Genomic DNA, 17,369 nt, shown 5'->3' with positions numbered 1-17,369 from the left:
ATTTTAACTATGTTGCAAACAGAAAACAGAAGAGACAGATAAATGAAAGGCAACCCTCAAGATTGGCCACCGTAACTAAGGTCCTTAAGAAGAAATATGGTCCGTAGAATCACATGACCCAAGGCCACCCCTGAAGAGTCAGGACAAGAGGCTAAGACCTTCCCTGCACTCCTTGGAGCAGCAAGGTGACAAGGATGGAGCTGCTGGAGCTCGTCACCACCAGGAATGGGGTCAATTCAGAAGAGAGCAAAGGTAAGAAATGCCAAGATGGGGTTGTCTAGCCAGGGCTACACCTGACCTATTCAGTTCCATCATCAAATACAGTCTCTTTCTGCTTGAGCCAGTGTGGGCTGAGTCTTATATGGCATACAACTAAAAACGTATTTTCGATAACACAGTGATCCACAGAGGTGGAGATAACAATTTAGCATTACAGGAGACAAGCCATACGGAATCGAAAGTCAGGATTCAGAAGCTGGAAGTAAAGGCTGGGTAGATCTGGGCAAAATCAACAGTTTCTCATCACTGGGTTTCTGAAATCCATCAGCAATCTTATCTGATTTTCACTCTCATTAAAAGCAAGGATTTAAAAGACAGATTATCAAAATTCAGTATCCGATCAATTTTAGCAGGGCTTGCTGCCCCTTTACGTAGTAACACTTTGCTCTTTGCCATTCTAGAGCTACGTTTAAATGCATATTATATACTCATACACACATAATCAAACAGCACCAAAGAGGTAAGCAGGAAAAAGAAAGTCCACAGCCCCCCGCAACTACCAGTTTCCCTTCCCAAAGGTATCCATTGTTGCCAGTTTCTTGTCTCTCCATTCCAAAAATATTCTGTATACAATACAACCACATATGTATTTTGCATGTATATTTCTTTTTCTCCCACTTCATCCAAATAGTGTTCTATGTACCCACTTGGTCACTGAATATATATTGGAGATATTTCTGTACCAGTACCTACAGGTGTATGTTCTTTTTTAACAGCTGTGTAGTGATGTCCCTGAGAGTCCTTCATCCTGGGGATGGATCGTAATTTAGCAGTTCCCTCCTGACAGACATTTATGGAATTTCTTTGCTTTTGCCCCCACAGAAAATGTTACAAGTTATAACCCTGAACATAGGCCTTTTATCACCTGGGTGGGTATAAGTCCCTAGAAGTAACAGTCCCTTTTCCCCATTTGTGACCTAACAGAGTCAACAACGTTGACAGCTGGAAGGATTAATCCCCATTCCCACCTCATGTACCCTACACCTGGGCTTCCCTTTTACTTTTCTTAATATGTTTTGTTTCGGCAGTTTTCTGATAGGTTCAGACAAGGAGGTGTCTTTGATGGACGCTGAAAACAAAACATACAGAGGCACAATTCTACTGCAGAATCCAAACCACCTTGTAAGATATTCCCCCACCACCTTTTTTATAGGCCTTGAAGAAAATCATTTGAACCTACACCTAGTGGTGTACGTGAGGCTTGTGGGCATAGGCTGCACTATTAGAGTTACACAGTGTAGTAATCACATGTCCGTGTCCCTGGAGGTTGCCCATCCTCTCATGCTTATCCCTTCTTCGTGTTTTTTTTTCCCCTGTCCTTTCCCACCTTTAACATATCCTGCAGCATCCTTTTAGCCTGTTTTCCTCCAGTCTAATTATTCTTCAATTTTAAATAATGTAATAACTTTGACATTTTCATTTATAGTTAAGCCACGCTAATTTGCACAAATGACGGGTAGACACAGCACAAATTAACAAGCCTGAAAAAATCAGCAAACACCCAAAAAGTCAATGATTAAAAAGAAATCAGGCTTCTGCATTATGAAATGCACGTTTATTTTTACAAGCAATTTCTGCAGACTCGTGAGAAAAGTATGGAGCAGTGACACTTGGCTGCTTTCTCATGTTCTCCCTTTTCTAAGCTATAGGGTTACTTTCTCTGCACGGTCTTCAGTGACGATGTTTTCTGGATGAAATATCAGGACTTAGAAGCCTAAGTCGTTCTGAGTACAAGGTTCAAAAGGTAGTCTGTGAGCTCAGTTTTGCTCCCATAATATAGGAATTTCTGGCATTCCTGGTTACAAGAGAGAAAAAAAGACGGAAACGGTTCTTCCCTGAAAAATCTGAGATGTGTCTAATCCAGTTTATCTTCCAACTCCACATTAGGGCTCTCCCAACACGCTACTCGCTCAGCCAGTATCTCCATCAGAGATGGTCACATCGGAAATCTAGGTGGCATCATTAACCATTCCCTCACTCTCACATCCCTTACTCTATCCATCAGTGATTGCTGCCTAATTTTAACCCCTAAGTATATTCTTTTTAAATTTTTATTTTTTAATCAACGAACAATAAATGACTGTATATATGCATGGTGATGTTTACATAAAGTGATGTTTCAATACATATAATGCACAGTGATCATGTAAGAGTGATAGGCACATCTGTCATCTCAAACATTAATCATTTCTGGGTGTTGGGAATGTTCAGAATCCTCCTCCTAGCTGTTTGAGACTAATTATGTATTGCTGTTAACTATACAGTCATCCTACAGTGGTATAGAACAACAGAATTTATTCCTCCAACCTAGCTGTAATTTTGTATCCTTTAACAAATCTCTCCCTTCCCCCTACACTTCCCAGCCTCTAGTATCCTCTGTTCTACTTTTTACTTCTATGAGATCAACCTTTTTTTTTTTCTTTTTTCACTCTTTCGCCCAAGCTGGAGTGCAGTGGCACAATCTCGGCTCACTGCAAGCTCCGCCTCCCGGGTTCACACCATTCTCCTGCCTCAGCCTCCCGAGTAGCTGGGACTACAGGCGTCTGCCACCACGCCAGCTAACTTTTTGTATTTTTAGTAGAGATGGGGTTTCACCGTGTTAGCCAGGATGGTCTCGATCTCCTGACCTCGTGATCAGCCTGACTCGCCTCCCAAAGTCCTGGGATTACAGGTGTGAGCCACCATGCCCAGCTGAACAACTTTTTTTTTTTAACTTCCACATATGAGTGAGAACATGTGGTGTTTAACTTTCTCTTCCTGGCTTATTTCACTTAACACAATGTCCTCCGGTTCCATCTATGTTGCCACAAATGACAAGATTTCAGTCTTTTTTAGTGCTGAGTAGTATTCCATTGCGTATATACAGCACAATTTCTTTATCCGTTCATGTGTTATTGGACAGCCTTTAAAGACTTCTTCTTCCTTCCCTGTCCACTATCAACACCACAGTCCAAACGACAGCCTGGTCCACAACAGCCTCTTGCCACATGCATCAGTCCGATGACTGCAGCCTCCAACTCCTCCCTGCATATTATGTTCCAGCCATACAGGCCTTATTTCTTTGCTTCAAGCATGCCAAGTTCACTCCCACCCGGAAGCATTGATCTTTCCCTAATCCTTACATGTCTAACTCCTTTTCATCTCAACTAAACTGTTTACCTTCATAGAGGCATTTTCCCTAATTTAAAAAAAAAATGCTGTTGGAGTATTCATTTAATTAATTAATTAATTTTTTTTAGGGTGGAGGTCCTCACTCTACTGCCTAGAGTGGGGTAAGGTGGTGGGATCACAGCTCTCTGAGGGTCCAGTTTTGTCTTTGTTGGTTCACTAATATAAACTCAGCAAAGAATGCTGTGGCTGGCACACAGGAAAAGCCCAAATATGTGATCAAAGCATGAGCCAATGAAGAGTGTGGTCATTTGGATTGCCGACTTCAAGTCCTGGCCACAACACACACGAAGGATATGACCTGGGCATGCTGGGTGAATGGCTGCTCCCTCTCTGTGCCTGCGGGAAACAGTAGCCCCTACCTAACCAAGAGAAACCAGATTTTTCTGAAGTTGAAATGAAATTATACATAAGGGCATTAAGCAGGGCCTGACACACAGCAAACATTCAATAATTAGCTACTGTCATCAATAGCTTTTGATATTATTCCTGTTTTTTACAGTCAGAAAAGTCTTAGATAAATTAAAAAGGAGTAAGAGATTTGTCTTCTCTGATATTCTCCATCTTTCCCTCCTTTATGAGCATAGAAGCCCTAGACAGTAGGCTACAAAAGGTGGTCTATGGAATCTCACTGCCAAGCTGGCTTCCCAGAAAAAAACCCAGCTTGCCTCCATCGTGGGGCTTAAAATAGCCGATCTCAGGAAAGCAGCAATTTGATAAAACAAATTTCTGGCCGGGGGCGGTGGCTCACACCTGTAATCCCAGCACTTTGGCAGGCAGATCACAAGGTCAGGAGTTCAAGACCAGCCTGACCAACATGGTGAAACCCCATCTCTACTACAAATACAAAAATTAGCCAGGTGTGGTGGTGTACACCTGTAGTCCCAGCTACTCAGGAGGCTGAGGCAGGAGAATCCACTTGAACCCGGGAGGCGGAGGTTGGAGTGAGCACAGATCATGCCACTGCACTCCAGCCTGGGTGACAGAGCAAGACTCCGTCTCAAAAAGAAACAAACAAACAATTCCTAACAAGTAAAATGCCAATTAAATAATACCCAACCCCACCTTCATAAATCTCTTAGAGGCCTTTAATGAGGATCTTTGTTAGTCTTGATAGAACTAGGAATTGGTGGCTCAGGCCTGTAATCCCAGCACTCTGGGAGGCCGAGGTGGGTAGATTATCTGAGGTCAGGAGTTCAAGACCAGCCTGGCCAACATGGCGAAACTGTGTCTTCTACTAAAAATACAAAAGTTAGCTGGGTGTGGTGGCAGGAGCCTATAATCCCAGCTATTTGGGAGGCAGAGGCAGGAGAATTGCTTGAAACCGGGAGGATCACGCCATTGCACTCCAGCCTGGGTGACAAGAGCAAAACTCCATCTCAAAAAAAAAAAAAAAAAGAAAAAGAAAAATAGGAATTGATACCATTGTTCCAGAAAAGAGTTGGGGAATACATACATAAAATTCCAATATAAATCAATATATGTTTATCAAATTTAAATACATATAGCTTTTCACCCAGCATGTCCCAATCTGGTAATTTGCCCTAAATTAGTGCTTCTCAACTAGGGCAATTTTTTCCTTCATGAGACACTTGGCAATGTCTGGGGATATTTTTTCCCTGTCATGCATGGGGCAGGGGTGGTGAGTGGGGAGCAGAGTTACAGGCATCTAGCAGGTACAGACCAGGGATGCTGCAAAATATCCTACAATGCACAGCACAGTCTCCCACAAGAAAACTAGTCAGCCCCAAACAAAAATAAGCTGAGGTTGAGAAGCAGTCCTTAGGAAATAGACAGGCTTGCAACTATGCATATACAAGCTTTTTGTATACAATCTCGAGTATCCAACAAAGTGGAAATGGTTAGATAACTGTGATGTATTTACACATAGCTATAAAGTAATAATAATGTTGCTATATATCAATTGTTACAGAGAGATATGAGTAACATTTTTAAATGTTTAAAGAGTAGGAAAAATGTAGCATACTCCTGGCGAGAGAAAACTGTTATGTGTCTATACCAAACTACTCAATAAAAATAGAATGCAAGCCACAAATGTAAATTGTTCTAATGGGTACATTTTAATAAGTAAAATGAAGTGAATCAAATTAATTTTAATAGTATATTTTAATCCAATATATTTAAAATATTATCATTTTAACCTATAATCAATAACCAAAATGATCTGATTTTTTTTTTTTTTTTTTTTTTTTTTTGAGACAGAGTCTCGCTTTGTCACCTAGGCTAGAGTGCAGTGGTGCAATCTGAGCTCACTGCAACCTCCACCTCCCTGGTTCAAGTGATTCTCCTACCTCAGCCTCTTGAATAGCTGGGACTACAGGCGCCCATCACCATGCTCAGCTAATTTTTTTGTATTTTTAGTAGAGATGGGGTTTCACCATGTTGGCCCGGCTGGTCTCAAACTCCTGACCTCAAGTGATCCACCCGCCTCGGCCTCCCAAAGTGCTGGGATTACAGGCGTGAGCCACTGTGCCCAGCCTACAATATCTTTTTTTTGTTTTCAAAATAATTAAGGGTAGCCACATTTCAACTTCTCGAGAGTTGCCTATGGTAATTGGCTACCACATTGGATGGCCCGGGTCTATTCAATAACCAATGGGAGGAGAGAAATGTTTAGAAGGATGGTCTCCCAAATGGTCCAAGTTGTGATCCTGGGGATGAATTTTTGCTGACGTTTGCTTTCGTATTTATGTTTTCCTTACTGTTTGTTGTTATGATGAAAGTTATCCTGTATAGCTAAAGAAAAATTAAACTGTATGCATTTTTGAAGGAACAAAGAGAGAAAACGCTTGTTAGGCGTCATGAAGACACACGAAGCAGCCTTCTCTAATTCCTTGTTAGAAACGACAGATCCTACCAGCCTGGGCAACATGGCAAAGTCCCTTCTCTACCAAAAAAAAAAAAAAAAAAGGAAGAAACAGTAGCCAGGCATGGTGGTGCGTGCCTGTAGACCCAGCTACTCAGGAGGCTGAGATGGGAGGATCACCTGAGCCCAGGGAGTTCAAGGCTGCAGTGAGCTATGATCATGTCACTGTACTCCAGCCTGGACAACAGTCAGAGCCCATCTCAAGATAAAAAGAAGAAGACAGATTCTGGAGTTTTCCGAGAAAGGGTGGCTAACACCAACCATGTGTGCATGCACACACTCTCTCTCTCTCTCTCTTTCCTTCAGATAATAATGGGGTCAAGGTCATTCCTGCCAACTGTACCCACAAACAGCCAACCCTCTGGTATCTCAAAATGCATCTGAGTGGTGAGAAAGCACCCTCTTCATGTTCTTCCAAAGAGACAGGGATTCTGGTTCCCTGCGCTGTAGAACACACACATCCTCCCATCCAGCCTAGGACATCGTGAATACCTGACAACGTGGTTTCTACCCACATTGCTCAATGCGAAGTGCTCTCAGGCCTGTCAAGAGCCTAATGCTCTTTTAATGCAGCCTCTGTGTGTAACTTCTAAAATAACATTATGTTAGAGCCAATGAACCTCACAAACAGCCCTGGAAAACCTATTCACAGTACTTCAGTCCATGGTTTAAATTTTGAAAAGCTCGTGAGCCCAGATCTCTCCATCTGAACTCAGGAACATCTGGATGGCAATGGCTTGGCCTTTTACATTATTAGCCCTCAAATTTAAGCTGAGACTGGGCACAGTGGCTTATGCCTGTAATCCCAACACTTCGGGAGGCCAAGGCAGGTGGATCACTTGAGTTCAGGAGTTCAAGACCGGCCTGGCCAACATGGCAAACCTCTGCCTCTACTAAAAATACAAAAAAAAAAAAATTAGCCGAGACTGATGGTGGGCACCTGTAATCCCAGTTACTCAGGAGGCTGAGAGGGGGAGACTCGCTTGAACTCAGGAGGCAGAGGTTGCAGTGAGCTGAGATTGTGCCACTGCACTCCAGCCTCAGTGACAGAGTGAAAAAAAAAAAATCTGAGCTGTAACAAAGCTAAGTGAAGATAAGCTCACAAGATCCCTCTGAGTGGTACCACACTTTACCCTCTGGTGGCACATAAGAAATGAGCAGAAGAGAGAGATGATTTCAAATACAGTGTTATCCAAAAAATTCAAAATTCATTTCTTTCCACTTAGGACCTTAATTTTTTTCTGTTTTTTTCTATTTTGGGCCAAAAGATAGTACCAGGATGCCTGTTTCATTTCTATTCCTATCAGGCTCTCCTTAATATATATATTTATGGAAGATATTTAAAAATACTTTCCATATCTTGAATTTTTAATTAATAATAAAGATTATTAACCTCCTTGAGAACTTACTACATTCCATGTACTGTGCTAATCATAAAAATAACTGGTATTATGGAGCCGACATTTACTGAGCATTTGCTGTGTATAAAACATTGCTCTAAGCACTTTTTACCTGAAAAAACTTTAGTTAATCCTCAACTACTTCATAGGGGAGGTACTAGTTTAGTATCTATTTCTGCAGAAAAAAAAAAAGGCTTAAGAAATCTGATTACTTCCTCAAGATCAGAAAGCTGACAAGTAGCAAGACCAGGCCCCCAACCCAAGATGGAAACCGGAACTCCCAACCTATGCTATTCTTTGTATCATTTTCACAGCATTCCTATAAGGCAGGTTCTTTCATTCTACCCCTTCCACAGATGGGGAAAATTGACTGAAAGTATTCAGGCCATGCCCAAGAACTGGCACCCAAACTCAGCCAAGGCATACTCCAAGTCCACGCCCGCCTGGGAACATGCTAGTCCCAAACAACAAGCTATACCTTCATCATGTCGGCACCTGAGATAGTCAATTTCCCATTAAAAAATTGGTCCTGTTTTGAAAGGGTGTTAGCAGGAATCAGACAAGTACACAGCAACAGTCCAGTTGCTACGTGCATTCTCAGGAACGGGAAGAACAGAGAGAAAGCAGAGCATGGTCCAGGGCATGGGTGCCCATCTGCCTTCCACTGGCGCTGAGTGCAGGGAAATCCCAGAAAGGGCTGAGAGAGAGATGAAGTGCACTTTCCTTTCAATTTCTCTTCCTTTCTAATTCTTTCATTCTGGAATGAATGAGAACGAGCTGCTTGGGCTTACAGACTCACAGAGCAAACACCCAGAGAGGGGCTGCAATTCCCAGTGCCCCCACTGCACTCTGGAGCCCCACCCCCAGGTCCACAGGCCTGTTCCAAGGGTCTTAGTGCTTAAAGGGACACTAATGCCAAGCTTCTCTCAAAGCTTCTGGAACCGTGGGGCCAAAGGATGCTGGCTCATTGAGTATGGAGCTAAAAGAGAAATAGGGAGAAGCTTCTTGGGCTGGGGAGGACAGTACCTATATGACAGTGTGTCCGCCACGTGACAGGGAAACTCCTGAAAGGATCTGGGTGATAACACTTTTTTATTTTAGCTGCTGAGGATAACAGAGCAATAGCAGAAGTAGTAAGAATAGCAGCAACTGCTTACTCTTACTGTGCTAAGTGCATTGCTCAGTGATTTGTTAAGTTTCTCCTCCCTATGCAACACTGAGATTGATCCACCCAATTTGCAAAAGAGACTTTTGTTTTTTTAATGTTTGTTTGTTCACTGAAGTATCCTGGATGCCTAAAATTACTGAATGCCTACTTGTCCAGAACAAGTAAGCACTCAATAATTATTTGGTGAATAAAGAAATGAATTTAAAGCTTCAAAGTACTGTATTAGTCCTGGTACAAGGGCCATGGTATAGTGGCCTCCCAATGACAAGACCCCTTTCCTATTTTCTCAGTACCCTGGTTTTCCCAATATCCCCACTCCTTCAAACCCTGGCTGTTCTAACGAACAATTAAAAACAGCCTAAAGAAACAAATACAACTTCTGAGACTTCATTTGTAATGAAATAATTAAATAAAAATATTTTTAAAATAAGATACACCTTGCCGGGCGCGCTGGCTCACACCTGTAATCCCAGCACTCTGGGAGGCCAAGGTGGGCGGATCATGAGGTTGGGAGATCAAGACCATCCTGGCTAACCCGGTGAAACCCCATCTCTACTAAAAAAAATACAAAAAATTAGCTGGGTGTGGTGGTGGGCGCCTGTAGTCCCAGCTACTCGGGAGGCTGAGGCAGGAGAATGGCGTGAACCCAGGAGGGGGAGCTTGCAGTGAGCCGAGATCGTGCCACTGCACTCCAGCCTGGGCAACAGAGCGAGACTCTGTCTCAAAAAAAAAAAAGAAACACCTTTTTCTCCTATGATTTAGATGATAACAAAAAACGTTGAAACTCTTTGGCAAAGTTCAGTGAAATAAACATTCTCATCCAGTACTGGTAGGATGAGAAAAAGGAAGATGACTAGACGCATGGAGAATCTGTAAGAATTACATAACTGTTCTTCTACTGATTTTCCCCCTCTAGAATACATCTAAAGAAATGCAAATTAATAGACAAATATGCCAGGCACAGTGGTTCATGCCTGTAATCCCAGCACTTTGGGAGACCAAGACGGGCAGATCACTTGAGCCCAAGAGTTCGAGCTCAGCCTGGGCAACATGGCAAAAATGTGTCTCTACACAAAATATAAAAATTAGCTGGGCGTGGTGTGTGCAACTGAAGTCTAAGCTACTCAGGAGGTGGTGTGAATCACTTGAGCCTGGGAGATCAAGGCTGTAGTGAGCTATAATCATACCACATGCGAGCCTGGGTGATGGAGGAGACCCTGTTTCAAAAAAAAAAAAAGACAAATATTTGTGCACAAATATGCCAGTTGCAACATATTACAGGAAAACTGGACATGGTGTCAATACCCAACACTGAAGAATACTTCTTTAAATGTTACTGTATCTGAAAGGATGATGTGGTATACAACCATTCCAGATGTCTTTAAGAACACTTCATGATGCAGGAAAATGCTCATCATGAAACATTAAATTTAAAAAAAATGGATGCATAAATACTATATACTGTATGGCTACAATTTTGTTAACTATGTGTACATTTCATTAAAAAAAGAATAGAAGGAAATATATGTTATTTTCAGGGTCAGGAGTCTAAATTACTTTTATTTTTGTTTGTCTACTTTTCTATAATTGCAAATTCCCCATAATGAGATGGTTTTATATTTATAATCAGAAAAAATTAAGTTCATAAGAACTTTCTATTCTATGTATGTAGCTTACATAGAATATTATAATGAGAACTTAGCTAATGAAATTATATGACTCTTCCTGATGACAATTTTGCATTGGTAGGTATTTTATCCCACAGAAGGAAAAAAAGAACATTAACCTAACCCTATTCCAAAGCCACGTAGAACAAGACCTCAGAACACAGGCAGTTCGAATCAATTAGCTTATGCCTCAAAACAGTAAGAAACACACATTGTTATCCTCTTATACACCCCAGCCCTTGGAAAAACACATGTCACATAGGAGGCAGTCATTTGTACGAATCAATCGCATAAAGATAGGGTAGACAACTAAATTCTCATGCTACACAAGACTCAAGTATTCAAAAAATGCATAGTAGTTGTCAACCAGCAGGAGAATTCTAACTTTATACATAACTTCATCAAATAGCCTTGTTTCTTAAAAAATCAGGTTTTAGAGGGAGGAGAGACATAGTGAGAGGGAGAGCGAAAGCGGGAGAAAAAGGAAGACAGAAAAGAGAAGAAGGGTGAAAAGTAGGCATTTCCTGAGATAAACATTTTCAGATGATGCTTTTCCTATTTAATATTCTGAAATACTTGTAAATTCCCTTAACATAGCTTAGAGAAGAGAATATTAGAAATTAAATCCAAGAAAGGGTCATCTACATTAAAAAAATATACTTTGGTTTTCAGTTGATTTTTTTTTTTGCAACAGTCAACTTTTTTTTGACATTTTTGCAACAGTCAACTTTTTAACAGTCAAATTTTAATATTTCCACTTATCTTTGGTATTGTATCACAAAACGAAGGAATGGACCTAGTGGAAGAGGCTGGGAGTCACTACCAACACAGAAGTCTACAATTACACAGTGGCCTGAAGTATGTCATTTCATTTTCTAGATCACAGTTTCATCTTCGGTAAATATAAGGAATGAACCACAGAGGTCTGATAATCCTTGGTCCTCTCTCAATCTATAAACCTAAGATTAAAGTCATGCGTCACTTAACAATAAGGATAGGTTCTGAGAAATGTGTTGTTAGGTGATTTTGCCACTGTGCCAACATAAGAGTGTGCTTTAACCTAGATAGTATGTATATTTTTACTTACATATTTTCATATGGAAAACCAAATGTTCCAGCACTGTTACCTAATGTGAGTCACTTCCCCTACTTGATCTGCAATGACAATACCAAGTGCTATGTATCAGGTATGCTCCATTATAATTTTATGGGATCACAGTCATATATGCAAACCATCATTGACCAAAACATCCTTGTGCGGCACATGACTGTACTTCATTGATTGGCCATTTGGGGATTTTAGAATTAGATGGGATATCTACCACCACGTAGAGTGTTTTTTTCCCCCCAGCACACAGTTCAATTTTAAACACAGTGAACCTCATAGAAACTCAGTAAATACTTGTTGCTTTATCAATTAGTAACTATATCACTGAGGTATAGCAAAGAAGAGAACTTAAATTTTATACTCTAAAAGCTGTAACTACTTTTTAATTTTACAGAGTTAATCTGAATAAAACCCAACCAAAGCAAAATTTGCAACTATAAACAAATTTAGATTAATGGCATGTGCTGGGACAAGAGAATGAATTTGGGATTTATTTGGGATAAATTAAACAATGAAAGTATAAATGACTCTCCTTTGAAAGATACAAAGTTCCTTATCTAACAAGCTGTAAGTCAAGTTGGAGAAGTGGGAAAATATCAAGAGAGAATACAAATCAGGAAAAAAAAAAAAAAAACAACTACCTAGTAACTTAATGTCTAGAAATGTTGTCATCAAAGTTGATATAAACTCTACCTCATGCTATCACAGAAAACACATGTACTCAGAGTCAAGTAATGATTTTATGTGCCTGGAATTCATTTTAATATTATTTAAAAGTAGAGGGAGAAACTAGGTGATTATCTAAAATCACAACATCTTTTATAAAACTCATTCAAGAGACTGAGTTATCTCAAGATGTACAACACAGATATAGTTACAATCACAAATAACTGGAAGGAATCTAAAGACCCAACAGTTGCAGGGATAGAAAACACAACAGTGGTAGTAATGAACGTAGCTTTACAAATAAGATCTAGATATAGTAAGTAATAACTTGGGAAAATTCTTAAGATCGCTTAATGATAAAAGCAGGAAACAAAAAGAGTATTTATAGTAAAAGTATGTATAGACAAATGTTTTAAAATATGCCATATATATAAGAAATGGCCGGGCACGGTGGTATTACATGGTTCACACCTACAATCCCAGCACTTTGGGAGGCTGAGGTGGGTGGATCACCTCATCCCAGGAGTTCAAGACCAGCCTGGGCAAAACGGCGAAATTCTCTCTCTAAAAAAATACAAAAATCAGCCAGGCGTGGTGGCATGTGCCTATGGTACCAGCTACTCATTGAGGCTGAGAGGGGAGGATCACTTGAGCCTAGGAGGCGGAGGCTGCAGTAAGCTGAAACTGCACCACTGCACTCCAGCCTGGGCGAAAGAGCGAGACCCTGTCTCAAAAAATAATAATAATAATAATAATAGTAATAGGGCCAGGCGCCGTGGCTCATGCCTGTAATCCCAGCTCTTTGGGAGGCCAAGCGGGGCAGATCACCTGAGGTCAGGAGTTTGAGACCAGCCTGACCAACATGGAGAAACCCCATCTCTACTAAAAATACAAAAATTAGCTAGGCGTAGTGGCGCACACCTGTAATCCCAGCTACTCAGGAGGTTGAGGCAGGAGAATCACTTGAACCTGGGAGGCGGAGGTTGCGGTGAGCCGAGGTCGTGCCACTGCATTCCAGCCTAGGTGACAGAATGAGACTTCGTCTCAAAAAATAAAAATAAAATAAAAATAATAACAGGAGGATTTAGTTGAACTAAATCCTAGTTTACAATGTTGAACTGTTTAAATAAGGTTCCCAGTGAAATTTTTCTTACTACTTCTTCTTCCTATATATATATATATTTTTTTTGAGATGGAGTTTCGCTCCTGTTGCCCAGGCTGGAGTGCAATGGTGCGATCTCGGCTTACCGAAACCTCTGCCTCCTGGGTTCAAGCGATTATTTTGCCTCAGCCTCCTGAGTAGCTGGGATTACAGGTGTGCGCCACTACGCCTAGCTAATTTTGTATTTTTAGTAGAGATGGGGTTTCTCCATGTTGGTCAGGCTGGTCTTGAACTCCTGAGTTCAGGTGATCTGCCCATCTCGGCTTCCCAAAGTGCTGGGATTACAGGTGTGAGCCACAGTGCCAGGCCGCTTCCTGTATTTTTTGTTTCCTAAGTGCATTTAAAGTTATCCACCAAGAGAAACTGTCCTTCCTTCATCCAACACCATCTTAACAGTATTCAGCATCCATATAGAGATAATGTGTGTTTTTTCATTGACCTACCATTTCCTGGATACTTGAGGATTTGGGACTGGCCAAGAAATCTTGAAAATGTTCAACTGTGTTTCACAATTTTTGAATAAGCTAGAATCTGTGATGCCCTTAGGTAATCTGAAAGGCAGTTGAACCCATCAAAGACTACCTATATTAGTAAAAGGTAAACGTGACAGACAGACGTGGCTCAGGCTCCAACTAGTACTTTACTAATCTAGAGACTATGTTAACCACACCAATCTGTGATATACTTCAGATGATTAAAATCGACATATTCTAAGTTACGGTTGTAAACACATCCCGCTTTCCTTTCTGCCTTTTATTTAAACTGCAAATCTCCAAACCATCGGATTAGAGAATGGGTCAAGAGGGACAAAACGCCCAGGATTCCTTTTTCACCTCTCACAGGTTGTACTATGACCCAAACTTCACAAAAATGAGTGCAAGGGGTGGGGGAAAATGTAGTAACCGTAACAAACAAGAATGTTGAACAATTCCTATTCCTGGAAAAATAATACAAACCACGTAAGTTCAGCCAGCAGACCGCTAGTTATATAAAGCCAGTAAATATGATAGGAGCGAGATTCAAACACAACTAAATCTTACTAAGGTCATCAATGACTTCCACATTGACAAATCCAACAGGCAGTTCTTTGTCATCATCTTTTTTGACCACTTAGCAGAATTTGATATGGCTGACAACTCTCTTCTCGCTTATTTATTTATTTATTTATTTGAGATGGAGTCTCGCTCTGTAGCCCAGGCTGGAGTGCAGTGGCGCTATCTCAGCTCACTGCAACCTCCGCCTCCTGGGTCCCAGTTCAAGCAATTCTCCTGCCTCAGCCTCCTGAGTAGCTGAGATTACAGGAATGCACCACCATGCCCAGCTAGTTTTTGTATGTTTAGCAGAGACGGGGTTTCACCATGTTGGCCAGGCTGGTCTTGAACTCCTGACCTTGTGATCCACCTGCCTCGGCCTCCCAAAGTGCTGGCATTACAGGCATGAGCCACCATGCCCAGCCTAATTTTTATTTTTTATTTATAGACAGAGTCACTATACTCTGTCACCCAGGCTGGAGTGAAGTGGTTATGCACAAACAGGATCATAGTACACTATAGCCTCAAACTCCTGGGCTCAAGCAAGCCTCTTGCCTCAGCCTCCTGAGTAGCTGGAACTACAGGTATGAGCCACCATGCTCAGCTTTGTCTCCTTCTTTAAACACTTTCCTCGATGAGTTTCTGGTTCACAATCTCAGAGTTTTCATCCCATCTCTGATCTTTCCTGTTCTCAATATTCTATGACTAAAACTTTTAATGGTGTTGGCTTTTTATTTTTATTTTACTTTTTTGAGACAGAATCTCACTCTGTCCCTCAGGCTAGAGTATAGTGATGCAGTTGTGGCTCACTGTGGCCCCAAACTCCTGGGCTTGAGCAATCCTCCTGCTTCAGCCTCCCAAGTGTAGCTGGGACTACAGGCACACGCCACCATGCCCAGCCAATTTTTGTTGTTGTTGTTGTTAATGTAGAGATAGAGTCTCACTATGTTGCCCAGGTTGATCTCAAACTCCTGGTCTCAAGAGATCCTCCCACCTCGGCATCCCTAAGTCAGAACCCAGATCCTGGAGTTCTTCTTTTCTTTATCTACACTACTGCTTCTTTGGTGAGTTCAGTCAAGTTTTATGCCTTTAGATATCACTTACATGTACATGCTTATAAATCCTGAGTTTATAGATCAAGCTAGGACATTTCCAGGACTACATATCCAAATGCCCACTTGGCATCTAAGTCTGGGTGCCTAGCTCAAACCTCCCATGTCTACAGCTGTACTCCTGGTCTCCCGTGCTTACCTCCCCTACCCCCAAAACTGCCCCACCCACTGTCTGAAGTATTTTAGTAATGGGAGCACCACCTTCTCTCAGTTCCTTAGAACAGAAACTGTTTGTCTTCTGACTCCTCTGCTTCTGCCCATAAGCAATCCATCAGTGAATCCTACTGATTATACCCCATCATTCAAGACAAAAATCTTAAAAGTCATCTGTGATGCAACTTTTTCAAACTCCCCATCAATTTCACTAGGAAATCCTTTGGCTCAACGTTTAAATAAATTCCAAATTCAACAACTTCTCACCACCTCCCCTGCCACTGTGATCCTGGCCATCATCCTATCTCACTGGGATTATTATAGTGGACTCCTAACAGGTCTCCCTGCCTATGGCCTCATCCACCCACAGTCTATTTCCAAAAAGTTCCCTGAGTGATCCATTTCAAAAGCATGAGTGAGATCTCGCTCCACCTCAAAGCCCCTCAAAGGCTCCCCAGTAAGAATATAAAAAGCACTGTGCCCTGCTCAGTCTGGCCCTGTTACACTGTTACATTGTCTCCTACTACAACTTGAGTAGCCTTAATCCAATATTCTGCAATCAAAAGTGCTTCAAAATCCAAAACTTTTGAGCACAGATACAACACTCAAAGGAAATGCTCACAGGAGTATTTCAGATTTGGGATTTTGGGGTTAAGGTTGCTTAGCTGGTAATGCAAATACTACAAAATCTGAAAAATCCCAAATTAGAAATATTTCTGGTCCCAAGCATTTCAGATAAGAGACACCCAACCTGTTCTCTCCCCTTAAGGACACTGCTTCGGCCATACTGGCTGACTTGCTCTCTTTAGAATACGCTATGTCTCTGCTTACCACACATGGACTTACCTGACCACCCACCACCCTATTTACATAGCAACCCTTCCCTCTGACAATGTGACCTCCCTTATCCTTTTATATTTTCTCTACAGTATCTATCACCACGCCCTTGTTTATCATGCTTTGCTGGTTGTCTACTCCCTCTAAAGCAATGAGCAAGGAGCTTAGTGGCTGTGCTGTCCACTGCTATATCCAGCAACACTGTCTAATAGAAATACAATGGCTGCCACAGAAGTAACTGTGACATTTTTTAGAAGTAAAAAGAAACAGTTGAAATTAATTTTAATATTTTATTTAACCTAATGTATCCAAAACGATCATTTCAACATATAATCGATGAAGAAAAATTATCAAATATTTCATGTTCTTTTTTCCATACAGAGACTTTGAAATACTTTGTAGATTTTACACTGCATGTCCAAGTTCGGGCTAATCACATTTCAAGTGTTCAATAGCCCCAGGTAGCTAGTGGCTTCCATGCTGGACAGGGTAGGTCAAGCACAATGCCTGGCATACAGCAGGCATTTAATAAAGATGTGTGAATAAACAAAGGAAGGAATAAATCCAACCTGCAGAAAGAACTACTTCACATTGCAAAGACAGTACTCATGTGTTTTAAAAGTTTCACTGCATACACATAAAATCCTTACTAGATGTGACATATTCTGATTTTGTTTTTTATTTTACTGTAATGTATGCTTATTCCTTTTTTTTTTTTTTTTTTTTTTTTT

At 41.1% G+C, this 17,369-nt stretch overlaps 1 protein-coding gene and 1 long non-coding RNA gene across 7 annotated transcripts in view; one reads left to right on the top strand and one right to left on the bottom strand.

Annotated features, from left to right (window-relative positions):
• FOXP1 (forkhead box P1) overlaps positions 1-17,369 on the bottom strand; it is a 632,119-nt gene that overhangs the window by 322,954 nt on the left and 291,796 nt on the right. The gene's annotated exons all lie outside the window — the stretch shown is intronic.
• Positions 15,382-17,369, top strand: part of LOC112618125 — a 16,219-nt gene continuing 14,231 nt past the window's right edge. Inside the window, exon 1 of the long non-coding RNA XR_003118027.1 lies at positions 15,382-15,600. This is a non-coding gene — a long non-coding RNA (uncharacterized LOC112618125). The remainder of the gene's footprint in view (positions 15,601-17,369) is intronic.

This window comes from Theropithecus gelada, chromosome 2 (genome assembly GCF_003255815.1).
Source record: "Theropithecus gelada isolate Dixy chromosome 2, Tgel_1.0, whole genome shotgun sequence".
Lineage (NCBI taxonomy): Eukaryota > Metazoa > Chordata > Mammalia > Primates > Cercopithecidae > Theropithecus > Theropithecus gelada.
The sequence above is the reverse complement of the archived record's forward strand: the minus strand, read 5'-3'. Positions and strand labels throughout refer to the sequence as shown.